Source organism: Triturus cristatus, chromosome 12 (genome assembly GCF_964204655.1).
Source record: "Triturus cristatus chromosome 12, aTriCri1.1, whole genome shotgun sequence".
Taxonomy (NCBI): Eukaryota; Metazoa; Chordata; class Amphibia; order Caudata; family Salamandridae; genus Triturus; species Triturus cristatus.
The window spans coordinates 600,229,461-600,257,101 of record NC_140595.1 but is presented as its reverse complement, the minus strand read 5'-3'; the positions used below and the strand labels follow the sequence as shown (position 1 = coordinate 600,257,101).

The window sequence follows — 27,641 nt, the reverse complement described above, 5'->3', positions numbered from 1 at the left end:
TTGAGTATGCAAATCTCATATTCATTCAAGCTAAAGTCATCTATATCAGGTAAATGATCAAAGACCTCTTGACCTTCTGACCCTAGGCAGTGGAGAAGTAAAGCAGTTCTTCTTTCTGCGCTTAAATCAGTTCCGCAAACTTTAGCATACCTCTCGAAGACTTTCTTCCATTTTTGCCACCTAATTGGTGGATCACCGGGATTGGAAAGGAAGAAAGGAGGGGTAGCAATGTTCTGCATAATAAATAAACTGAGAGATAGTTACATTTATGAAGAAAGTAACTAAATTTAAGTAACAGCAAGGAAAACGTATTGGAATGTATAATCTTTTCCTTTTAAAACAGTATAATAACAGATTTGTGCTAAAATAAAAACTCTCAAAGCTTATAAACTAGCATTGGTTGCATACAAACTTATATATATGTATAGCAATTTTATAAAGCAAAACCACCCCAAATGAAGAAAGAAGTAATAGAAGAAACTTTCACTATAAGAAATTCACATTGAAAAATTATGTTCATGCATGTTACATATAACACACAAGATGGCGATGTTGCACATAGTTCTTTTCACGAGCGAGAGAAAAACAAAAGTACCTCCGTTTTCATACAGAATGTGGGTAAATCCGTAGAAACAACAATGACAAATTTTTTTTTAACTGTTGTATGGTAGGATGTTCTTTTTGTCTCTTTTCTCCCTTTTTTAAACATTTTTTAAAGAACGTTGTCTTTTCCACAGTCCTGAAATCAGTCGCTGAGGCCACCCAAAATGGCCGTCTAGTGACGTGAGGACGTCAAAGACGACTACGGAAGCCAGCGCTGTACAATCCAGGGAAAAGGCTCCAGAGAGAATGACGCTCCAGAGAAGATTCTTGCGCCGCGAGAGTTCTTACCGTCACACCGGGTAAGAACGATCACTTTTAGCGCGTCATCTGACTCTACGCGAGGTGAGTTTTGAGCGAAAACAATTTCGAAAAATGCTGAGTGATCTTGCCAAGTTGCTTATGCGTTGTTTTACAAGACGTTATTAACGTTTTCAAACCAGATTTGGCTGGTTGGAAGCTCGAGTGTAGGAAATACAAACGTGTAATTTATCCTCGGCTTGGCAAAGTTGGTTGCACGTTGCGCAACAGGTTTTTCAAAGTAAACCACAGAGTTATTTGATTCTCAACCATGACCTTGGCATAAAAAAAAAAAATGCACAACTTTAACTTGCGAATGCCACAGTCAAACAAGTTATCTCACAAAGTTGAAGACACAGAGCGGCATGTAAGCATACAGAACCACAGTTAGGCAGATAAAAAATCAAAGTGAGGAAAGCTGGAAGCCAGATTTACTTGACAAAGGTTCAGCCATGACATTTCGCAAAAGGTCTCCTATTAACGTAGACTCACCCAGGGCTTAATTTGTAAAATATTAGGTGCAGGTGCTCAAATTTTTTTAGGAGGCCCCACCTACGTTCCCGGCTCCGCCCACTTCCTTCAGAGGCGCCACCCACTTCCTTTATTGGTCCCACCCACATCCACAAGCCAATTGCTCTTTTAAAATTTTCAAAACTCAAGGCCCTTGTTCTGGAGTCTGGGTGATATCCATTTCTGCTGGTAACAAATATAGCAGTCGAATTTGGGATGAGAAGTAATGCAGCAAGTACTGAATTCCCAATGCCTTCTACTCTGGTATCTCACCAGTTTAAATCTGGTGTAATGTTCAATTGGGAAACAGCGGAAAAATAAGGAATTAGCCTGGCAATTGGTTGTGGTTACTGATTCCTGCAGTAAGTCCCTCAATTTCTATGGGTACTGTCTGGATCCCAGTGCGGGACATTGTGATATTCCTGCATCTAGGAAATACTGATACCAATGGTATCCAGCTCAAACCCCATTCATTACTATGAGCAACAAAAGTGCAAAAAAAATGGTGGGAAGCTCTACATAAATATATGGAGTAGTGCACATTTTTACTAATACATTGCATGTGCAGAACGCCTAATATCCACAATGCTTATCTGTCTTAGCAAACCTCTGCTTCCCCTGCCACTAGAGTCACAGAAATGAATGAATTCTAGCTTTGCACATACGATTTATCGACAATTCCATATTTTTGGAGTTACAAAATTACAGACTAACCTTTCTGGCAAGTTTACTCATTATGCATAACAAGAGTAACCGTAAGGCAATAACAAGCCAAAGTCTGGCATAAGTCTGCATCTTTTGCAAATTCACTCATTTTTGCTTTTTCTTTTTATGCATAATAATCTCCCATGTAGATTAAAGGCTTCTACTATATATTCTGAAAATAGGAAGGGGATTGATTCTTTCACAAACCCAATTTGCAAACTATGTCAGCATTCTTTTTATATCAGTAAATACATAAATTAGAAATGATCGCAGATAATGGAAAGCATTTTGGCTTTGCCGTTATTTACCCCATTCCAAAATGACATTCCAGTTGCCTTATTGTAAAAACACTTTTATTTCCACTCCAATGCAAAGCAACAGAGGAAAATCCACCCATATGGTGGATTTTTTCCAGGTCATTCGTAGGTTTAGGGTGTGAAAAATCCTAAAATTAAGCTTCTGTAAATAAGGATGTTGAAAAATGATTCTATAATCCAATGTTTTGCAGCTGCAATTTTTGGGGGGATTTAGTACCCAAGTGACTGGGCTGAGTCCAGCATCAGTCTCTGACCAGGAACACTGCTTAGTACAATATTTCACCAGTGATAAGTATGCAGTCAGTATGGGTGACTTTTCTAAAAATGGTTTCATGCTTACTTGGCTTTCTAAATCTTTACATAGAAAAATCTCTTTGTTAGAGTTCCGCTATATATCTCTTACGAGGTTCTTAATAGTAATTTAATGTTTGTGATGTTTCCTGCTCACGATGTTTCTCTGCAGGTTTTGCATTGATATTTCCCCCTTATCTCAAATTTAAGGTTATTATCTACTTATGATGTCTTTTAAATTCCAAGGGTCATACAATTCATTCCGAACAAGTCAAGCAATAACCTGCACACTCTACCAACGCAACTGGAGTCGGAAATTTGCAAAGATGCTAAAGTTAAAAAAAGCAAATGGGAAATCCTGCAGAGTATGTGAGAATTCTAGTTTTTTGCCCCTTAACAAAAATGACTACCTCCTCTGAACTCTTCAGTTTGTCACTACACTATTACAGAACCATGCCAGACAGAATTATCATTTCGTGTAGACAAAGATTTTGGGAGGCTTAGTGCGAGCAGGATGCAATCTGCTTTAACATGTTATTTCACTAAAATACAAACCGACCTAGACTGAGTGCAGAGAAGCACATGCACTATGAGACTCAAGCGCAGCCTGCCCTCTGGCAACCATCGTCCGATTTTACAAGGCAATAAATCTGAAGCGCATGCCGGGCCCTCAGCACAGGAGTCAAGAGATTAAAAGAACGTGCCTAAATGCCGGAAAGTTATTTATTTTTGGTTCGTGCAGCTCTTTTGCTTTAATGAAACAAGTACATTCAATATACAAAAACAAAATGATACCTGTATTGGTTGCGGGTGCTGGCGCTCATATATATTCAGCAGTTCCAAAACATTTATTGGCACTTTGGACATCCTGCACACTTCCAGCCTGGCGGGCCCCAGCTCGGCCAAGAGCCCGCCCTCAGCCATTCTTCAAAGCAAATGAAACAACATTCTTTGAAAGCAGGCGTGACCTGCTCACGACTTGACATCACTATCGTGATGACGACGCTCTTCAAGAATGCCTAGACAAGGGTGGGACTTCCTCTGAGACATACCAGGCAGCAGCCACAGAAGAAGAGCAGCGCAGGAAATTATTTTAATAATTACCGGGTGATGGCTGATTTGGTGGAGGAGAAAAATCGGAAAGACCCGGCCCGGTAAAATAAGTGCCGGTGCTGAGCACCGGAAAGCTCCGGCACAAATGAAACCCTGGACTCACCAAACAGATGAGTGCATTGATGAAAGAAAGGAATTGATCCATACTTTACTCCATGTAGTGTTTTGCTAAAAGTCACTTTGAAGTTAAGATTTGCGAATCCTTACTTTGTGAGCACAAAATGTTTGCCAAAACAAATAGTGGGGAAAATATGGTCCTAACAAAGTTTCCAGGATCAGCTGAAGCCCACATCGATTTTCTCCCAAACCTCTAATAAATTCCTTTAAGTTCAAGGGCGAGAAATGTGGCGAAAGCTATGTGGTCCAGTAAAGATGTTGTGACTTCAATAAAAATAGAAAAGCACTTACGAGAAAGTATGGAGGCCATTCCAAAATAAATATCAGATGTTGGGATCGTCTTTAAGTTTTGAAATTCCTCATAGTCACAGAAAAAAAAACATTGAGTAGACACTTCACTTCTCTGTATGGATGTATCCCACACTCGTCGCCAGTGTAAAATAGTAAAAATAAGATATCCTGGTACAGGTTGAGATGAGAAAGAAGGAAGTTTATTGTAGAGGAAATAAGATCCCATCCACCAAGTTCAATCTGTCAGGTGCAACTGACTCATCTCCACACCAGAGTATTCCATCACCATGGAGCTACTTCAACAACAACTCCCCAGTACATAATCCTTAAAGAAGTACTGCAAGTATGTACAAGGTAAATATATAAATAATATGTACATTACTACACTTATGTTGCGTATTGTCTGTGTATATGTTATCCTTTTCCACTTGGCTTTTCCCCTTCACTTACGTATTTAGGTAGAGAAGCATTCTACCCTCTCTTGTGATCAGATGCTCAGTGCTGTGTGTAATCACATGATAGTATAAGTAATCCCAAATTCATAGTTGTACAAATAACCACCATTCCTAAACTCAGAGTCTTGGGCACATTTTAAAAAAATGCATCCATTTTTTATTCATTTGATTTTACCATATGAATTGCTGCATGGTGAATACACAATGAGAAACCACTATAAACTGCAGCTCAATTGTTGGGTTTGTGTATTGCATGTTTTTGGATAACTATATAACCCTGTCACCACGTGTCTAGTGGGTGTAACAGTACATAACCTTTGGAAATCAGCCATTGTAGCAAAACAATACAGACGAAAACATTGTCACCTATTTCTATTGTTTCTACATATTTTCATAATTTTTACAATTTCAAATCATCTGCACAGAGGTCCCCAAGGTATCCACACCTCGTTCACCACACCAATGAACCCATCGTAGCCACCCTGCAGCATACTGTTTATGGTACCGGGGTCCCAGAACTGGGATAAGAGCCGAGCCTGTTCTGAAATGCCAGGCACCTGCAACTGTCTGCAGAAATTCTCCACACCATCATTTGCAGCCAATTGTTGAGCATTAATAGATGAGGAAGCCCCAAAGGATCTGAAAGAAGATCCAGGAATGACTGAATCTGCAACAGAAGAACACATGAGAGTGACATTGCAACCGGAAACCAGGATGGCACTCCAACAAGGCTTCACCAGGGCTATCTCTGCTATCTAACATCGTACTTAGGATAGAACCCTCTGAATCATCATGAACAGAGAAAAGGCATAAAGTAAATTCCCCATCCAGGACTGGAGAAAGGCATCCAAACTCATTGCCAGGATGTCCAGTCTCCGGCTGTAGGAAAGAAGTATATGGGTGTTGAGGTGAGATGCAAAGAGATTGATCACGCATGGGCCCCATGTCTGATTCAGGAACCGAAATATACAATGGTGAAGATACCAATCGCTGGAGTCGGAAACAAAACGCAAGTTCCAGTCCGCTACTGCGTTAATCTGACCCGGAAGGAATTCCGCTGTCACAGTAATCCAATGTTCCAGGCAATAATGCCTACAGTCTTAGGCAATCTCCACCAGGAGATGCAAGCAGTATGTGCCCCTAAATTTGTTTATATATCTCACTGCTGAGATATTGTCCATGCAGAGGATAATGCAGGGGACAGTGTCTTCAAAGCAAATGACCCTGCTAGAAGCGCTAGACAGTTGATGTGAAGGCAAAGTTCTCCTTGAGACCATCCTCCTTTCGTCACTGAGCCACATCTTGCACCCCAAACCCATCTGCTTGCATCCAACTTCATGATTACCTCCAGAACAGAGGCGAAAATTGCCTTGCTGTTCCAGGCATCCATATTAGCCAGCCACCAGGAGATTTCTCTTCTGGCGTCGTCTGACAAAGGAATGAGTTTGCGCAGGACAACCCTTTCCAGAGATGCAGGATCTAGAGTCTCTGGAGGGCACGGTAATAGAGGGGACCCAGGAAAACATTTTGACTGAAGGAAGCCAACAGGCCCACTAGTCTGGCTAAAATCCTTAAGGATATTGTCGTTGAGGCAAGTGCACGTCTCAATTCTCTCTTGATAGACATCACTTTCGCTGAGTGAAGTCTGAGCTGGGCAAAAACCAAGTCTACCTGAAAACCAAAGCATTCTAGTCTCTGAGTGAGGATCAAATGAGACTTCTTGGAGTTGATGACGAAGATCAAGTCTTGAAGGAGTCGAATTGCCCATGAAAGAAGGAGCAGGATGGTGTCCTGAGATTGGGTCATGATGAGGACATCATCTTGATTTATTATGAGACAAAATCCGCTCTCCTGGAGATATTGAACTATCAGGCAAAGGAGCTTGGTGAAAAACCAAGGGGCTGAAGGGAAGAGCAGAAAACGTGTACCACTGTTGACCCCATAGACACTGGAGAAACCTCCTGTGAAGAGGGAAACTCAGGACCGTCAAATACACGTATGTAAGGTTGAGTCGCACCAAGCAATCCTCCTCTTGAAGATGATCTCGGAGCAGGTGATTACCATCCATTTTGAAATTAAGATACACTACCCAGGAGTTAAACTATCTGAGATATTAAAACCAAACAGAAACCCTGGTCTTTTTTCTGGATAAGAAAAATTGTACTGGTACAGCCCTGAGGGTGCCTCGCTGTAGGGGTGATCACCTCTTTCCGGAGTAACTCCTGCATTTCTGAGTCTATAAAACACCGTTCTGGCTGGGGAAAACTCAGAGCAGGAGGAGGAATCTTTTGAGAGAGTGTTGCATAAAATTCTAACCTGAAATCTTGTACTGTCTCCAGTATCCAAGAATCTTGCGTTATCCCAGTTGTGTAGGAAGAGCTGTATCATGCCTCAAAAATTACATCTGAACAAGAAATAATCTTTACCTGAGTAAGAGGACTCTGCATGTTTGCTTCCACCACAAAATGGCCACAGTCCCTGCGAGCTCGAGATGGGTAGAAGGAGAAGGAATTGGAGTAGGAATAGTTGGCACTTCCTCTTCCCCTGTACGAACCACCTCTATTAGAGGCCTGAGGAAATCTGCGGCCTGGTGCACAATACCTGTATCACTCGGCTCGCGCAAAAACACCCCAACAAGTACCTTCTTGATTGAAGTATGCACCTTATCCAGAGCAGTCCTTGACTTATTTATCACCAAAAAGGAGACCGCTGGCTAAAGGACCAGTTTCTGCAGAAGCCAACTCCGTGAGCTGTGGATCAATATACTTTAAAAAAGACTTGCTCCTTTAGGCGAAAATGGCGCAGGTAGCATTGCCCTAAGATGCAAAGTGCCAGTTGGCATCATCTCAACAGTGAATCTGGCTTAATCGGGGTGTTGGTATCTTTTGCGCAAACTGTCATCTACAAGATTTTGGTAAGGGGGCCCCAAAGGATCCAACATCTTATCCTGGCATCCACGCCAAGCCCTGTCTTTCCCTTTCTTTTTTTTTTTTTTTTAAATAAATTCTCTTTAGTCATCATTTTCATGTGTACAAGGTTAATAACACAGTTGTTATGCACCATAGCAGAGATCAACCTTTTCTCGGAGCACAAAACCATGGTCATGTGGTACAATCACATCACATATAGTCTTATTCAAGGTCCTCTAGGGCCATATGGCCAGATGTTGACATCTGAGAGTACAGTACACTATTGCAGGACGCATTTCAGAATCAGAATACGTGCCATAACAAAAATCAGGAAAAAAGGGTGGGAGGGTGGGTACAGGGATAGAGAGGCGGGGGGTGACAGGTCATGATCGCTTAGCCCATGAGGGGTGATACAGACCCCATAAGTGTGGTTGTGGACATTCCCGGAGTTACCCCTGACTGCCCAAGGTCTGAAGGTGTGTAGGCACCTCTATACCTGCGTGTGATCACATGTATAGTTGCAGTGGTCCCCATATGTCCCTAAGATGGGTCTGAGGAGGCAGGAGGTCCCAATAAGCCGAAAGTTGCTCCTGAAAGAACTGAACGCTGCGTCCCTGAGCCAATCCTCTCAATGTGGTGCTCGATTCCTCCCCCAATTCATCGCAATGAGCCGCTTTGCATGCAGAAGGAGCAGGGCAGCGAACTTTCTACTATACGTTGGTAGGTCTCTTACTTATACAAGAAGAGCAGGTGGGGGTGACCTCTCCATGCGCCTGTCAGTCATCTCCTCTATCGCATCAAAAATAGTCGCCCAGTAGTGTTGGATATGGCAACATTCCCAGGCCAGGTGAAGCAAGGTCGCCTCGGGGGAGCTACATCGCCGGCATCGCGCCTCATCTATCAGTCCCGCTTTATGGAGCCAGGTTGGTGTGCTGTATAATCTATGGAAAAATGTTAAAGTGAATAAGACGAAGCTGATAATTCAGGAAGAGTACCCGCTTCTGCGCGCAGCAGAATGACCACTGTTGCTGTGTTACTGAGTTGCCAAATGTGGCCTCCCACTCCTGTTGGGCTCACGTTGTGCACACAGGCGCTGTGCGTTGCATATCTGCATATAGGGACATGAATAATTGCATGGTGAGGAGTTCCTCAGAAAGCGCTTAAGGGTATAAAACGTGGGGGGCATGGGTGGGAAAGAGGGGAGACAGGCACGCATTGTGGCTCGCAACTGATAGTATGTCATTTTTCTAGTGTAGTCAGCTCTCCCTCCTCCTGCACTTGATGAGGCTCGATAAAGTTTCCCTCCGGAAATACGTCTGGAAATATTTTGGTGATCTGGTGCCAGGGCCTGACTTCGTCAGAAACAGCAACACCTGGAGCCGAATCAGGGGGACCGAAGGGGCGTACATTACATCCAGCCACGTTCTTCGGTGCAGCCCATGCCATGCCCACAACTTGCATCCCACCAGGCCCCCCCTGGCCCGGGGTCGGGACTGTGCTCGGTTTATAGCCAAATGAAGAGGCAGCGGGGCTACCTGGTCCTGCTCAGGTGCGGTATGCGCCATGAATTGTGTGGGATATACCCAGTGGAAGGCAAACTGTGCTTGGGTGCACCAGTAGTATAAGTCAAGATCAGGCACGCATAGTCTGCCCTGCTTGAATGGTAATGTAAGAATTTCCCAGGAGATTCTGGGCTGTTTGCCAGCCCATGCAAAAGGATTATGTTGGGAGTGCAGTTGTCTCCTGAAGCAGTGAGCAAGTAGGAACGGGAGATTCGTGAAGAGGTAGAGGAGTTTAGGCGGGACCACCATTTTTGCAATGGCTAACCGTCCAGTCATGGACAGCGGCAGTGTGATCCAGCTCTTTATGTGCAGCTCCAGCCAGTCCATCAGTCTGCCATAGTTGGAGCGCCGTAGCTCCTCAGAGTTGCGGCTTATCCAGATGCCCAAGTATTTCACTGGTCCTTGTGACCACATCAGTCGGAATTCTGAATGAACTTTAGTTGTGGCCTCCGTCAGCGGTAAAACCATCAATTTCGCCCAATTTACCAATATCCCTGAGAGCCCACCAAATCTAGGGAACTCCCTGAAAAGGGGGTCGAGGTTGTCTGCAGGGTGTTTCACATATAGCGCAATGTCGTCCGCATATAACGAGACAAGTATCACCCGGGGGTTGAACGCCAAGCCCCTGTGGGCATGGTGTTGCCGTAAACGAGCCGCGTTGGGCGCCATGGCAAACAGAATGGGCGACAGAGGACAACCCTGGGGAGTCCCGCAGGAGACTGAGAACGGAGAGGATATCACACCATTGATCCTGATTCGTGCAGTGGGGAGGGAGTAAAGAAGAGCAATACGTTTAATGAACTTGGTGCTAAGTCCTATACGGGTGAGGAGAGCAAATAAATACAGCCACTCAAGTGAATTGAATGCCTTGGTGGCATCTAAAAAAAACTTTTATGATGGTGATCTCGGTTCCACAGCAGCACAGTGATTCTCACGGAGCTCATCGCCTCTTCCAGGGGGGGCTGGCTTCCTCGAGAGCGAGAGCAGGGCAGCAACCTCCTCTCCCGCAGGAAGCATCACCATGCTGCGGCTCTCAGCTAGGCAGCACCACCGCTCAGCCATCAGTTGAATTTCGGGCAAATACCAGGGAACTGCCAGACTCATAATCGAAACCAGTCAGGCTGTCGGTCACTCCGGGGTGCCCGCCATTCAATCGCATGCGATAATGCCGGCTACGGCGGCGGATAATGGTTAATAATCTTTTCCATTTCGCATAACCCATCTTGCGGCCGAGCTCACTAGCGCCCCCCTCCGGTCTATCCCTTTCTTGGGATCCTGAAAATACTTCTTGAGAAAAAGGGCCGTATTAGGGCTGAGGTCCAGAGTGTCCACTACTTTGCCAGTGAGAGAAGGCCTTGGACATTCTGAAAGCAAAATCTTGCGCAACTCTCTCTCTAACCCTTTGCGCAATCTAGATTGTATTTAATCGGCCACCTCAGGACAAGGGACCCAATCGAATGAGCAAGGATGGATAATAGTATTGGGATTGAAGTGGAGATTCTTGGGGGAGCCCAGCTGGGTTTTCCACTGTATGATGAGATATGTGCTCTCTCTTACCAGAGACGTGCAAGTCGTCCTGTGTATCTTCAGAATCTGAGGATTATGGAGGAGAATCACCCAGGCCTACCTCCTGGTAGAGCCCCGAAGAACCCGGACTCGTGGAAGCGCCATGTTCATGGTCCAATAGGACTGAAGAACTCATCTGTTCCAGCACCTCCGAATAGGGCCCATCATCTGCCGCTTTGCGTGGAGGACCAGGCTCTGAGGGATTTACCTCAATCTGGGGAAGGTTCCCCAAAACGTTTGTTGCCAATTCCATCCTGGCATAACGCACTATTGGTTTGGTAAATGGTCGGAGGGCTTTCATCAATGCCCTGTTCACTGTGTCCTGAACATCATTGTCCAATGCCTCCACTAGACGCTCCTCCACATGGTGTTCAGGTGTCGCATCCAGGTATTCATCATTTTGAGGGTAGTAATGTGCCAAGGTTGAGCAGTGCACCTCTCTGTCAACTCTAAAGGAGTCAGTCACTGGAGAACGTGAAGCTATGAAAACAGAGTGGGGGGACAGCCAAGTGATAATAAGGCAATAAAATCGCCCGATGCCAACAATTCAGTAGGAGGAAGCCACCTGGAAATACACCCCCCCCCCCCCCCAAGGGCAGGGCCGTGCTGAGTGAAATTCTTAAATTGAGAAGAGGAGCACTCAGAAAACCCTCGGGTTGCTTAATCCCCGAACATGCACGACAACGACTGCAGATAGTGCGTAGCGCATTGCAGCAGGCAGGCACATTGTGGCAGTAGAAAGAGGACTACATTCTTGATGTCGGCCACGTACGCTCGCTTCCCTGCTCCCGGCTGGCTAAAATGCAGAAGGGATCGATATCCCTGTACAAGGCAAATCACGTGTAAAAGTCACGGAAGCAAAGCTCAGAAATCCATAGTGTGAAAACACCATAACTACAGTAACTTTATATAAGAAATACATGTAAGAGGGACACTTATCTGTTGCTGTGCAGCAAGAATGAAAGAGGAAGGACTATGGACTATGGCGCTTCATAGGTGGCTGATGGTACCTGATTGGTGGGACACTATGAGGGATGGTAGAATCAGAATTTTCTCAGTGCACTCGATTGTAGTGTGCGTTCTAGTCTCGCACGCTGCGCGAGAACGCGGGGGAGGCAATGCGCATGCGTGAGCCGCGAGGCGCGGAGAAAGAGCCCGCCGCGGCGCGAGTTGGTTGTGTGGCCCGGCGCTCTTACGTGTATTGCATCTAAGTAATAAATAACTGTTGATCTACACTCCCTGCCTCCTGTGCTGATTGGGAGAAGGTCCCAACAACATTACAGTGGCGACGAGATCGGGATTGCTGCATTCACAGACAGCTGAAGGACCCTGAAACACCGACAGGGAGCACAGGCCAAGGAGTAACCAGCAAAGGAGAAAAAAAAGCGGAGCAGTCCCCAGAGAATACACAAGAAGAGCGTGGCAGAGGCAGTCAACACAAGGTACGGACCACGTGCAGAGGCCTATAACCGGCGCGCAACTGTCAGAAGCACACACGAAGCCGTGTCGCAGAGACCCTGGCGGAAGCGGCAGCAAGCAGCGAAGGGGGGTCAAAAGAGAAGCGACAGCAGGAGCAGGTACGACCAGAACGGGGAGACACACCGGAAAGTCCAAGAAGCCCAAGCGCAGCGCCAGGAAGGAGGGAAGAGATTAGCACCCAAGGTTCCTCGCTAACGGCGCTCATACCGTTTCTGCCAAGACCGGGAGAGCCCCAAATGAAGTGGGAGGATTGGCGGGAATATTTTAAGAACTACCTGGCGGCCCTCGAAGATGAGAACGGTGAAGAGTTCCCCAGCGCGAGGAAGAAAAGAATACTCCTGCACAATTTATGCCCGGAAGGCATAAGGGTCTACCAGAATCTAGTGCCGCCACTCAGGCAAAACGCGGACGATGACGTATTCAAGCACGCCATGGAGGACCTTGTTGCCCACTACCGCCCGGTGGTGAGTGTCTCAATAGACAGATACAATTTCCAACAGAGGAAACAGGAGCCGGGAGAAACCATCGATGAATACGTGGCAGCCTTGAAGAAACTGGCAGTGACATGCAAATATGGAGCCCTGCACGATGAGTTCATCAAGGACCAAATCGTCATGCATACCACGAATAAAAGCGTGCAAGATAAACTGTGGGCGAACAGCGAGGCGCCTCTAAAAGACGTAATAGCGATGGTGAAGAAAGCGGAGCTGACCAAACGGTGTGCGGCGGCAGCAAAACGAGAAGTGGTCCCCAAAGTCATGGTGAACAGAGTGGATGAAGCGGAAGCGCAGGGAAGAAGCAAGCAAACAGCGCAGGAAGGAAGAGGACCCCCGAAGTTGAAAGGGAAGGCGGGACAAACGTGGAAGCAGACAAAAGACAACAACGGAGCCTGTTACAGGTGCGGCAGTCCCGCACATGCCGCCCAGGACAAGAGATGCCCAGCGTTCCGGGCGAAGTGTATGTTCTGCGAGATAATGGGTCACTACGAGAAAGTCTGCCGCAGGAAGACGAGGAGACCCGTGGTGAAGTATGTGGAACGAGAGCATCAGGGAGAAGAAGAAGAGACAGAGGAAGAAGTGGAAATCCTGTGTATCGAGGATCAGGTGCTAGGGATAGACGGGAAGAGAACCCGCAAACCCCAATGCGACATGAAGATTGGAGGGGTGAACATCCAAATAGTCATAGACTCAGGGTCTCCGTACACCATCATCCAGAAAACGGTATGGAAGGAGCAGTTCGAACCTACGCTGGGACCGAAGCTGGAACCTCCAGACATTCGGCCAGTAACGTATACAGGAGATCCAGTACCTATGGTAGGGTACCGGAAACTGACCTTTGAATTCCGGGGAAGACAAGCCGAGTGCAAACTGTACATAGCGGAGAAAGGCCCCTCGGTGCTGGGATGGATGGACCAAGGGGATCTAGGGATCAAACTAGACCCGGGAGGCGACACACAAGTCCTCTTGACGGCGCCAGGGAGCTGGCCGGTACTGGAAGCAATGAAGCATAAATTCCCGAAGGTGTTTGGAGGAAAGGTGGGGAAGCTGGAGAAATTTACCCACAGGATAGTACTTAAGGCAAACTCCAGCCCGGTGTCCCACAAAGTCAGGAACATACCCTTAGCGGTGAAAGAGGCGGTGCAGACGGAGCTACACAGATTGGAAAAGGAGGGAATAATAGAGCCGATCGACAGTGCGGAATGGCTTGCCCCCCTGGTAGTAGCGATGAAACCCAATGGGAAAGTCCGTCTCTGTGTAGACCTAAGGGAACTAAACAAGTGCCTCATAGTAGAGAAATTCCCGTTACCTCGCATTGAGGAAATGCTAGCCAAGACCAAAGGGATAAAATGGTTCTCCACCATCGACCTAACGTCTGCCTATCACCAAATAGACCTGCACCCGTCAAGCCGGAAGTTGACATCGTTTATCACACCCTTTGGGTGCTACCAGTTTCGGAGAATGCCATTTGGCCTTGCCTCGGAGGCAGCGGTGTTCCAAAAGCTGATGCATCGGCTGTTTCAGGACATTGAAGGCGTCCAGTATTTTCAGGATGATATACTCGTGATGGGGTCAGATAGAAGAGACCACGATGAGAGATTGGAAAAAGTACTCAGAGTGCTAGAGGACAAGGGCCTGACAGCGGAATGGGAAAAGTGCAGGCTAGGAATGACATCAGTCACCTACCTGGGGCACGAAATAGGAGGATGTGGCATCACCCCCAAAAAAAGAGCGAATGTGGAAGCGATATGCAAGGCGACTGCACCCAACAACAAAGAGGAAGTGAGGTCCTTCTTAGGGATGGCCGAGTACTACAGCAAATTCGTACCACACTTCGCCACCAAGACCCATCACCTTCGACAACTAACAAGGGACAAAACAACCTACCAATGGACGGAGGACACACAGAAGGAATTCGAGGCCCTGAAGAGAGACATCAGCCAAGCGGTACCCCTGCAAGGGTATGATCCTCTCGGTCGGTCGATTCTAACGACAGATGCCAGCGAGAAAGGCCTAGGGGCCGTGCTCATGCAGGAAAGGAGCGATGGACAGGTGGAAGCAATCAGCTTCGCGTCCAGGACACTATCACCCACGGAGCAGAAATATAGTGTGATTGAGAAAGAGATGCTAGCGGTGGTGTGGGCGATGGGAAAATATCGCCAATTCTTATGGGGCACAAGATTCTTGCTGAAAACGGACCACAAGCCACTGGTAAAAGTGCTCACCTCAAGCGGGCATGCTGGGGCCACACCCCGCATAGCGAAAATGACGCTCAAACTGCTGGAGTACGGATACGATGTGGAACATATTCCGGGGACGAGGAATAAGGTGGCAGACAATCTCAGCCGAGCAGCAGCCATAGAAGGGGCCCCGGACAAGACGCCTGAAGAAGAAGAGATGGTGGCAATAATGGAAGACCCCGAAAGGGTGATAAGCAAACAAGAATGGATACAGGCGTATGAAGAAGATGAGGAAACCCGCAAGGTCAAGGAACACATAATAAAGGGATGGCCAGAGAAGAGACGGTTAGGAGAGGCTCTCCGGAAGTATTTCGAAGTTATCGGTAGGGAACGAAGTAATATTCCTGTACAGGAGAGACAAAGGGGTTCCTCCAGAAACAGTGGTTCCCCGATTACTCGCAATGCTGCACAAAGGGCACTTGGGAATAGTAAAATCGAAGGCGAGGGCTAAAGACATGTACTGGTGGCCAGGAATGGACGCCCAGGTGGAGAGGCAAGTGAGAGAGTGCAGCTAGTGCCAAGGAGCCGACAAGACGCTAGTCCCACTAAGGCCAGCGCTAGGGAAATTCCCTGTACCAAGTGGGCCATGGGAAGACGTGGCGGTGGACATCCTGGACGCCCCAATACCTCTGTGTCCTGGTCGACAAGTATTCCAAATGGCCGGAGATACACATACAGGAAGAAATGGAAGCAGAAACAGTGATACAATTCCTCACTTCCGTTTTTCTAAGGGAAGGCATCCCCAGGACGCTATTGAGCGACAATGGACCCCAATTTAGATCGGATAAATGGAACAAATACGCAGAGCGCAATGGGATAAAATTGCTGCACACGGCGGTGTACCACCCGGCAAGCAATGGGCAGGTGGAGCGCTTTAACAGAGTACTGATGGGATCCATCCAGGCAGCTATCATGGTGGGGAAAGATTGGGAGAAGGAGATTCAGAAAACAGTGTGGGCCTACCGCATCACCCCCATGGGGACGGGGTACAGCCCCTTCCAAATCCTAAGAGGGAGACACCCCTTCACAAAGGACAATGTCATGTGGAGAGAAAAGACATTAACGAGTAAGTGGTCTCCGGCAGTAGTACAACACAACCTGGAGAAGGCCCAGAGGGTGTACACGGAGTACTACAACAAGAGACGGAAGGTCAAGAATGCCACTCTGGAGAAAGGGGAGTGGGTGAGAGTCAAGCTAGCGGTACGAAGGAAGAAGGGAGAAAGCAAGTACAGTCCACCTCTACAAGTGGAAGAGGCATACAAGAGAGCCGCCTTACTCAGTGATGGGAACGTGTGGTCCCATGACCGCATGGCGAAATGCAACAAGATCCTGAAATGGCCAGAGGAAGAGAATGAGAAGTCAACCCTAGAGACACTAACAAAAGACAACGAAGGAAGCCAACCCCCGGAAGGGAGAAGCGGACCGGAGAGAGAAGAAAGTGAGGAGCAGGTACACAAGGGGTCGATGGAAATGGAAGAGCTAGCGACGGAGGAAGGCCACAGCCCTGACAGAGCGGGGCGAAGCGAACAACGAGGCCACAGCCCGGCTGCAGGCAATGATTCCGGTAATCATGGCACCCCGGTAAGGCGTACCCGAGCGGGCAGAGTGATTGTGAGGCCTAGCCGCTTCAAAGACTTTGAACTTGAGGGAGGGTGCATACCCTAGAGACTGTGAGGACAGTATGTTATCCAAGCCATGGTAAAGGAGGGAGATATGTAGTGTGCGTTCTAGTCTCGCACGCTGCGTGATGACGCGGCGCGCGAGAGGAGAACGCGTGGGAGGCAATGCACATGCGCGAGCCGCGAGGCGCGGAGAAAGAGCCCGCCGCGGCACGAGTTGGTTGTGTGGCCCGGCGCTCTTACGTGTATTGCATCTAAGTAATAAATAACTGTTGATCTACACTCCCTGCCTCCTGTGCTGATTGGGAGAAGGTTAATTCATGGTGTGCTACGACATCTGTTGCACTGTGTCTGGCAGTGCCCTTAAAAATCCAAAGCTGTGTGGGTCAGGAACTCCTTTCTCTTAGATGTGAGCACCGTTATCTTCAAACGAAAATGTTTCTTATCTTATTGTAGATCAATGAATTTTCACATGAATCTTCAATGTTTGCTCAACATAAAGTATTATCCCTGGTTTTCTTTCTTATGTGAATTTCCTTTTCAATTCTAGCATCTTATATTCTCAGATGCACAGATATTCCATTTGCAGTGTCTTCTATACTCAATGCATTTCGGGTCTTATTTGACCCTTCCTCAGGAGTCTAAAAACAAATACATGAATAGCACAAATCAAATATACAATCTGAAAATTCTTGAATACTTCAAACAAAACAGCAAAAAACGAAGGCTAAATTCAACATGGTAACAGTATTGTGATTAAACTCACACTTCACAAAGTTCAATGCAATCTTTCTGTGTGTTAACCATCATTGCATTTTGAAACCGTGGCAAATTAATCGTAAAAACAACCCTACCAATTTTAGAATCTTAAAATATACGCTAGGTCTGTAGACTTTTAATATTCTGTGCGCAAGCTAAGCTAACGCAGGGCAAGCGCGAGGAACATTTCCGTATATTATTATTGGTTACATTGTATCGGCAGATAGCCGTTGCTTATGAAAAGAATGCGTACATAATCAAGACTTTTAATATTCTGTGCGCAAGCTAAGCTAACGCAGGGCAAGCGCGAGAAACATTTCCGTATATTATTATTGGTTACATTGTATCGGCAGATAGCCGTTGCTTATGAAAAGAATGCGTACATAATCAATCATTACGTGGTTACAAAGAGTCAAAAGATTGTTTGGTTTCGACAATGTTGCTACTGTCATAGAACCTTTCTCGTACGAAAATTCTCTTGCGTTTCAATTATTTACTTAACAAAAACACTTACATTAAAAAGCGCTGCTTCAATCGCGGAAAAACGCGCGAGAAACGTTTCAATAGTGGCTGCTCTCATGATACCTCAGGTGTTTGCGTAAAATACGTCTTACCGGTTCAAAAGGATCTTAAAGCATCCGTGCCCCTATTTTGTGATAGGGGATTGTGAAAAACTATACTCACCATGATGCACTATTGTGGTATGTAAAGTACCGCCAGCTAATTTCGCAGTGTTCTCAGCAGTAGACATGTAGTGATAGTGAAAAAAGGTTTTACCACATTTCGTCAGTATCATTCTTTGATCTAAAATCAATTTAGCACGAAGGTGTTTGATGACTCTCAATCATAAGATACAGTGCTATGTCTCGGTGTGCAAACGCTAACACGCGTAACAATCATGTAAATATTCAGTTAGACTTTACGGTTCCTATCTATAAGCTGATCATAAAGAGCTATATGAACTGTGTAGTGCTTTAAACAGTGTAAGTTGCAACAATTATACTTATGTGCATTTATAGAAAACAAGACAGTTTAATGCGATCATTCATTCCAGTCAGTTGCATGGACTGCAATTTTCTAATCCAGAAAAATTCAGCTCTTAATAGTTGTTTTTGTGGGTCCATGTCTGGACGTGATTGTACTGATTCCAAAATTATGAATCTTAATTGAGAAATTTGATGATTGGCTTCTTGCCAGTGCGATGCCACTGTAGATTTAAGGTTTTTCAATCGGATGTTGCTTTTATGTTCTGTAATACGAACTTTCACCTTCCGTTCTGTAACTCCCACATATATTTTGCCACAAGGGCATTTAATTACATAAATAACATTCTTGGTGTCACGCGTACTTGTGAGTTTTAATGTAGTTTTTGTTCCTTTTGTCGGATGTGAAAATTCATTCCCTACCATGACATTATTACAGTGTGTGCAGTTCTCACATCTCTGCATACACTTGAACTTATGTTGTTGGCTTGAATCTTTCCTTTGTGTCAAAATTCTTTGAGATTTTTTCCACGCTTGAAAGCAAAAGTGATTTTCTCATCATACAGATTTTGTAATTCAGGTTCATTGTGTATCAAACTCCAGTGTTTGTTCATGATATTTTTTATTTTCTTTGCTAGCGTTGAGTATTTCAATATACAAATTGTTGATTTCTTTTCTTCTTCTCTTGATCCAGCAAGTAAAGACTAACACGTTTCATTGATTCTTCAACGATTTCTTTAGGATATCCTCTTTGGGTATACCTTTCTCCAAACATTTTTATAGTTTCATTCGCATCTTCTGGGTTAGATGTGATGCGTTTTAATCTGATAAATTGAGAAAATGGTAAATGATTTTTTAGAGATTCTTGATGGAAGCTTTGATATTGTAAACAATTATTTCTGTCCGTGATTTTAGTAAATACATTAGTTTTTATGGTGTTCTTTTCAATAGTGATTAAAACATCCAAAAATGCAATCTGATTTTTAGCAATGTGATGAGTAAATTTGATATGCTTGTTGCAGGAATTTAGTTGTGTTATGTTATCTTCCAGTTGTTGATGGTCTCCTTTCCAAATGATGAATATGTCATCAATGTATCTTTTGAATGTTATGGGTTTTCCACGCCATCTGGGATGCTGTAAAATGTTATCATATTCAAATTTTGCCATATAGGTATTTGCGTAGGATGGAGCCCCCGCAAAACCCATAGTAGTTCCGTTACATTGGGCATAAAAAGTATTCTGCCATTGAAAATAACTGTGATACAAAGCGTAGTTCATCAATTCAAGTAGAAACACTTTATTGGCACCTTCGCAGTCATTTCTCAATAAACTCCATTCCAAAGCTTCCAGACCTTCATTGTGGGGGATTGATGTGTACAGGGCGGTCACGTCCACTGTACACAACCACCAGTCATCCTTGTTTTGATTTTCAATCAATTTTAAAATTTGCAAGAATGCCGTAGTGTCTTTCACATAGGTTTCCCAATTCTGTACGATCGATTGTAAAAAGAAATCAATGTATTGTCCGACTGGTTCCAATATTGACCCGCATGCAGATACTATACTGAATGGGGGTGACTGCAAGTTCTTATGCACCTTGGGGAGCATGTATATGTGTGGATGACGAGGACATTTTTTTAATCTAAGAATTTATTAGTTTTTTCCGAAATCCATTTCATCTCCAAAGCTCGGTCTAAGATTTTTCTCAATGTTTCTTGGAAATTGATGGTGGCATCGTAATCTAATTTCATATAAACATTTTGATCCTCTCCGTGCGTTTTCACACTATTTTCATAGAATGACGTATCCATCACAACCAGTGATACACCTTTATCGGCTTTTTGGAAGGTGAAATTTTTATTCCTTTGCAAACTTTGTAATGTACTCCAATCTTTTTGCGAAAAGTTGCTCCGTGTACCACTTTCAAAGTTGATCTGCTTAGTTCCAGATTGTACCATCCTTTCAAAAGAGTCAATTATTTTGTGTGATACTGGAGCACAAAATGTACTTTTTCCTTTAAATTCTTTATATTCCTCAGGTTCAGAAGATATCGACGTTGGATGAATGATGTAGAAAAAAATTCTTAATTTCAATGTTCGTATGAATTTGAAGATGGCTACTTCTGTTTCGGCAAAGTTGCTTTTATTTGTCGCTATGAGGGATGGGCATATGGCTTATGGGAAGTGCAATTGATGTTTTCTTTGTATATTATTGGCTGCTGTGCTTTGCAGTAAAAGAAAGAGAAGCATAATTAAAAATTTGCAAACATTCGTGACGAGAATTTTCATTTCTATTAAGGACTCGGAGGCGAGGATTATGTTTCTCATTTCTTTACTGTTTATTCACAGCAGCCAATGAAACAAAAAGTTTATAATTACTACATTACCCATGAACACTCTTATGTCACATGACCAACCATAGATTATAGCCCTATATAAGCTCCGACCAAGGTAACAGTGTCCTCTTTCTTTGAGAAATCATCCAAAAGTTAAGTCATTTAAACCAAGAACTTGATTACATAGATCCAACCTTGACTAGAGAAAACTCCTCTCGAAGAGACAACTTGGGGCTCAACGGGGCTCCACTCATGATCCTGCCCTTGAACCAACGAAGTCTGGTAACCTCTTTGAGCAAAGGCGACAAAGTCTTGCCACCAACTGTAGGATGAGGACGTTGCAACGTTGTAATCCATCACGCTTTACTTGCTATCAGCGCCTGAAATTGCAGACTCCGGTCTCAATATCTGATTCAGTAATCATAACAATCAGAAAAGGAAGGGAGGATATAAGAAACAAACTTATGCCGTATATTAATACAATGCACAGACATTTCATTTGGGTGGGATAATCATCGGCTCCGTGTCACCGGAGGCTCCGAATATGCTTGTTCAAAGCTTAGCCACCACCACAGATGCCACATCAACAAAAGGTTTATAATAAAATGATTTAAAAGTGGTCTCTGTTGACCAATTAGCCGCATTCATAATGTCTGTAAGGCTGACCTCTAAGGAAAATTTTTTTGATGCCATAGCCCCTCTAGCCGAGTGGGCTCTAAGTTTAGATACATCAATGCCTGCTTCACCCATGAGCCAACGCCCCCATCTCGACAGGGTGGCCAGGGTCACCGGGCGGAAAGTCTTCTGCAGCGCAATTAATAACTGACCTCTCATGTCTGAACAAAACTCTGCAGTACTTACCTCATACTCCTTTAAGCATTATACAACACACAGCTTAGGATCATCCGGAAAAGCTGGGTACGATACCGAAGATGTATTGCATTTAGTTTGTTTTGTGATGAAAAAGGTAACACCTTCAGGAGAAAACCTACGTCCTGCTAAGTCTAGAGCCCGGACATCTGAAACTCGTTTGCATGAAACCAGACACAGCAACATGGTCAGCTTGGCAGACAGTTGCTCTCTTGATAAATACTTATTGGAAGGCCATGACTCCAAGAACCTCGGACAATAGACACATCCTATTAAACAGAATATTTAGGGAAAGGAGGCTTGATTATTCGTATACCCCTAAGCAGCTTGCACACCAAGGGATGTTCTACCGGTTTGCCATCCATCGGATTGTGACCTGCAGAGATGGCTGACCAGAAATTATTTGCAGTCCTGTAAGCCATGCCAGATGAAGCGATGGGGGCCAAAAAATTGACAATCAAAGAGAAATGTGCCTTAGCGGGATCAACTTCCCGTTGAGAGCACCGGCCACACCATTGTTTCCAAGCTGATGAGTATCGCTTGTGGGTATTAGCTGACCAGGCTTCACTGATAAATCTGTCAGCGTCTCGCATAAGGTTAGGGACCTTCCATCTGTCCTAGAAACCCGCCAAGCTACCAGAGAGAGTTGCTCCGATTCTATCAATGGATGCGGAGCTCCCCGAGGGTCCAGCAACAGGTTACACCGATGTGGGAGGAGGATCGGGAATGCACACGACATTTCCAGAAGTACTGGGAACCATGCCTGCGTTCTCCAGAGTGGGGTGATCAATACTAACTCCGCCTGTTGATGACGAGTCTGTGCCAGCACTCTGGGAATCATCATAAACAAGGGTAACGCGTTACACAGAGATGTTGGCCAGTTCTGGAGAAAGGCATCCATGGCAATTGCCTCGGGATCCGGACGTCAGCTGAAAAAGGCTGGGATTTGTCTGTTGAGGCGTGAAGCGAACAGGTCCAACCGACAGAGACCCTAAAGGAGGTTCAGTGCCTGTAAAATCCAAGGGTGGAGTCTTCAGTCGCTGAAATCCTGTAGGTACCGCGAATGCCAATCTGCCACATTGTTGTTGCAACCTGGAAGGTATACTGCTACTACCGAAATTCTGTGCTGTATGCAGAAGTGCCAGAAATCCTTGGTGATCTCTGCTAGCACACAGGACCAAGTCCCTAACAGCTTGTTCACATATCGCATGGCTGATACGTTGTCCATGCAAAGCAAGCTACAACAGTCCGTCTTCCAAGGGGAAAGTCTTCGGATCGTAAAGGAGCCAACAAGAAGCTCCAGACAGTTGATATGTAAAGAGAGTTCCTCCTGGGACCAGCGACCCCCAGTGGAAATCTGTCCACACCGGGCTCCCCAACCCCAACGGCTGGCATCCGACTCGATCTCAACTTCCGGAATAGAACAAAATATTAGCTCTGCCGTTCCAAGCCTCCATGTGGTCTAACCTCCACAGCATCTCCAATCTCGCCTCCTCTGAAAGAGGGATCTGTTTTGCATAACCGAGGCCTTTACAGAGATGCTGTATCTTTAGTCTTTGAAGAGCCCGATAGTGAAGGGGACCGGAGAAAATCGCTTGTATCGAAGAGGCCAGAAGACAAACCACTCGGGCTACTGATCTCAATTATACAATCTGCTCGTTCAGAATCAATCTCAACTCTCTCTTGATTGATCTGACATTCTGCGCTGGGAGGAGTACCTGGCAGAGACGGGAATCGATCTGAAATCCTGGAAACTCTATTGACTGCGCCAGAATCAGAGTCGACTTCTGTGAGTTCACAATGAACCCCAGACTCTGTAATAGGCTGATCGACCAGGCGAGATGAGTCACCACTAGTTGTGGGGAACGTGCCATGATAATGACATCGTCTAAAAAGATGATTAGACTAACTTCCCCAAGCTCTCAACCACTCTACCACTGGGCGAAGTAGTTTCATGAAGCACCATGGTGTTGATGAAAGACCAAAAGGGAGAGCCTTGTATTCGTAGAAAACTCCTTGCCAGTGGAACTGCAGGAAGCGCCGATGTTGCACGAAGATGGGGGTGGACAAGTACGCGTCCTTCAGGTCTAATCAGACCATCCAATCCCCTTCTTGGAGAAGATTGCGAAGAACATGGATAATCTTCATCTTGAAATGCCTATAAACCACCCAGCCATTGAAGTCCTTGAGGGTCAACACAAGCCTGGATCCACCCCCTTCTTCTTGACTAAGAAGATGCTGCTGATAAACCCTCGGGTGCGGCTCTGTGACTACTATGGCCCCTTTCTTCTGCAGAGATAATATTTTGGAGGGGGTGAAGTCCTGCTCTTGTCGGGAAAAAGACATCTGTGGGAGAGGGAACTCTGGCTGAGGGAGCTGTACAGCTCTAACTTGTAACCCTGCACTGTCCCTAGAACCCAAGCATCCTGCAAGATTGTGCGCCATACGTGCAGAAAGGACTGGAACCTGCCCCCCAACATTACTTCTGAACATAGGATCAGTCTCACCTGTGTTTCCAGCACCCTGATTTCCACCCTGGTTTCCTCCGTGTCTGCCCCTACGAAAGCGATTTTTGGAGCACCAGGTTGGACAGAAGGAGGAGTTGCTGTTGTTGGGGTCTGGCTAACCCCCGTGTTGCTGGTGGTATTGACCACGTGGGGCGCCTTGGTTATAACCCCAGCTGAACGACCGCCCTCTGTATTGTCCGGCCCTGCTGAAAACCAGCCTGAAGGCACGTCTTAGGGATCCCTGTGCCTTATCCAGCCCATTGAATGTGGCAACAAACTTTGTGAGAAAGGGCTGACCAAATAGAAGGCCCTGAGCTAAGGGACCAGACTCAGAAGAAGAAAGTTCAGCCAACTTGGGGTCAGGCTTCAGCAGAATAGAGCGTCTTCTCTCACTGGACATTGCTCAAATAGTGTTTCCTAACTGGCAAACCGCTTGTTGCGCCCATCCAATCAGCTTCTCAGGCTCGATAGCCATAGCGGACTCTTTGGCCTTAAATCCCAACTCCAAAATTTTGGTCAATGGACATGTCATGTCCAGAAGTTTGTCTTGGCATGAACGCCATGCCCGGTCTATGCCCTTCTTAGGATTTTTAGAATAATTTTTTTTATATGTCAGCAGAGAGGGATCTACCTCTAGGGTCACTGCCACCTTACCCGGCAGGTCAGGCCCTGGGCACTCGGAACGCAGCCGTGCCCTGACATCCTTGTCAAACGCTTGCCTAATGTGGGCTTGGACATAATCCGTCACCTCCTGAGGTGGCAACCAAGCAGTGGAGATGGGGTGGACAATCTCTGTCAGTTCAAATGTGAGAAGCTTGGGCTGGGAAGGGATGTCCACGTGGCACTCCTTTTTTGAGCGCTTAGAGGGTCTAGGGACCTCCTCTTGATCTGACGTATGGCATGAGGAATGAGGAAGTTTCCTCGTCATCATCGTGGTGAGTCAGTAGGCGCCACCTCAGGAGGGGGGACATTTTAGTCATGGTCACTTGACATAGCCTTGGCCAGTTTGGCAAAATCGGCAGCCTGTGGGTTTTTGGTACCTTTCCCACTGAATATGGGTTGACTGCCAGGGGCGGGTGGCCAGCCCTGCTGTTGGACATAACCGCAAAGATGTTGTTTCAAAGGCTCTATGGCTCTCAACAGGGCTTTATTTACCGAATGCTGTACCCCTGCATCAAGTGCCTCCACAAGGTCTCGTTCCAAGAGCCCAGAGAGTACCTCCTCAAAATATTCCTCCTCATAAAAGTGTACAGCCATAATAGTTCACTGCAGTGCAGCTGTCTATCCCACCGGAGGAGTACAGACCCAAGTACGAGGGATAAACCCAATCTGGAACCAATATATATATATAGATATATAATAATTAAGGGGGAGTGGAGCAACCCCAAGCAAGCCAAATCAACAGCAAAAGTATTATCAGGTGTAGGGAGGGCTTGCTATCACCCACTCTAGGCAGTGCCTATGCAAATTATCCAGCCCCACAGATAACACTTGCTGGGCGTCAATGGGAGCAGATTTAACTCACACACAAGCAAACTGGAATATAAGAGCAGTGAACGCTGCTCCCGCATTTGTTTAAGCTTTCCCAATCGGAGGGAAGCACCTGAAAAGGCAGCTGCGCATGCGCGATGTGAGCCGCTCGTGAGGATAATAAAAGAGGACTGCACGTCTAGCAGGCGCGTGTCCTCGCTTCCTTCTCCCATGCCACCGTACAACAACGCGGGCGCGAGGTGCCCAGTCGGGGAGGCAATGTGCTCCCAGCAGTTAGTAAAGGCGAGCGATGCTCAACTGAAAACAAATGCGGGCTATGATGTGAACCACAAGTCAAAAATTAACATACAATGTTAAACCGTCACAATGTTAACAATACTTTACAATCAACCTGATAATTTAGCAAAATATGCAGTAAGCAGAAGTTAACCATATACAATTAATAAATGTAGAAGGGAGAATGCACTTAACTGGCTGCGGAGCAGCAAATAAAGAGGACACTTACTTTCTCGGAGCTTATATAGGGCTATACTCTATGGTTGGTCATGTGACATAAGAGTGTTCATGGGTAATGTAGTGTTTATAAACGTTTTCTTTCATTGACATCTGTGAATAAACAGTAAAGAAATGACATAGAATCCAAAGCCTTCATTCCTGACATAAAATCATAACAACAAGAGGTGATCCTCAAAGGCAAGAGAAACAGGAAACAGAAGATAGGTTACGCATCCTTTCCCTGCTACTGATTAATAGTCACTCAGTAGAATAAGAATGCTAATGCTTATTTAAAAATTGGGCTATTATTAAAACATATCTTAGTTATTCACAAGTAATAGGATATAACGATTGACAAATCGAAGCAAGTCACTCTCATTGTTAAAACGGGTTTGAAGTTCCCCCCAATAAAGGTTCTCATGGAATGATTATTATTGCACCGATCACGCCCACGGCGGGATTTTTTTGCATTAGTACCGAAAGTTTGTTAGAATTATAGATTTTCAATATAACTCGTACGATTATCCATAGAACAACTATGTAAAGGGGGAAACTAAGGACAGACTACAATATTCTGTATGAAAGAAAGACTACTATTCGCAGGTGACGAAAGATAAAGGTTAGCCACAGGTACTCCACACCCACGACTGACGGGCTGGCTCAGGCTCAGGGAGAGAAAGCGAATTGAACGTAGTCTAACCTGACGCAGGTTCGAGTCCCCACGCAGTCTAGGTTCACTCAACCTTTCATCCTTCCGAGGTCGATAGATGAGTACCAACGCGTTGTGTTTATATACCAGTGCGTTGGGTAATAACTGTTCGTGCTTACGCTACCTTTGTTGGATGCGCGTCAGACGTGAAACGCTGATCTACAACGGTAAGGCAAGCTTGGCAGTCTAACCTGACGCAGGTTCGAGTCCCCACGCAGTCTAGGTTCACTCAACCTTTCATCCTTCCGAGGTCGATAGATGAGTACCAACGCGTTGTGTTTATATACCAGTGCGTTGGGTAATAACTGTTCGTGCTTACGCTACCTTTGTTGGATGCGCGTCAGACGTGAAACGCTGATCTACAACGGTAAGGCAAGCTTGGCAGTTATTATGCATTTTTTTTTAATCGTACAATGAAAAACTACATCCGTTTTTTAAATGTTGACTATTTTCACATTCTCAGCGCTCAAAGTGAACCTGAAATACACATTCGAAAGTGTATTTTTTTTATTTTGAACCTACCATCGCTCTTTGCATATTTCGAAAATATTCAGATGTCTGAAGTCTCATGTGTCTGGAAACTCTGTGAGGTCTAACTTGCTCACCTCCTTCTTCTCTGATCCTCCGAGAATCATTTTTAGAACCCTAGTCTCAAAGGCACATATCTAATGACGACCTGGAGTAATAAATTAACTCAGCGAGTAGACAGTTTCTGCCATAAAGTAAGGGTGATTTTCTTTACTGCTTTGCAACTACAGCGGACAACAGTAAACGGTGAAAACGGTTTTCTGTGCAGGTGTCAAACTGTCAATATAATAATTCAAATCCATGGCACAAGTCGGACGCTCGTTTAAATAGTGAAGCTAGAAAGGGGATTAGCTTCACATTACCATGAGGCAGAGAGATGTCACCTTGTGCCC

General features: G+C 45.5%; 1 long non-coding RNA gene across 1 annotated transcript in view; it reads right to left on the bottom strand.

Annotated features, from left to right (window-relative positions):
* Positions 1 to 26,115, bottom strand: part of LOC146776351 (uncharacterized) — a 37,186-nt gene extending 11,071 nt beyond the window's left edge. The window contains exon 1 of the long non-coding RNA XR_014972169.1: positions 26,023 to 26,115. This is a non-coding gene — a long non-coding RNA (uncharacterized LOC146776351). The remainder of the gene's footprint in view (positions 1 to 26,022) is intronic.
* Positions 26,116 to 27,641: the final 1,526 nt, after the last annotated feature.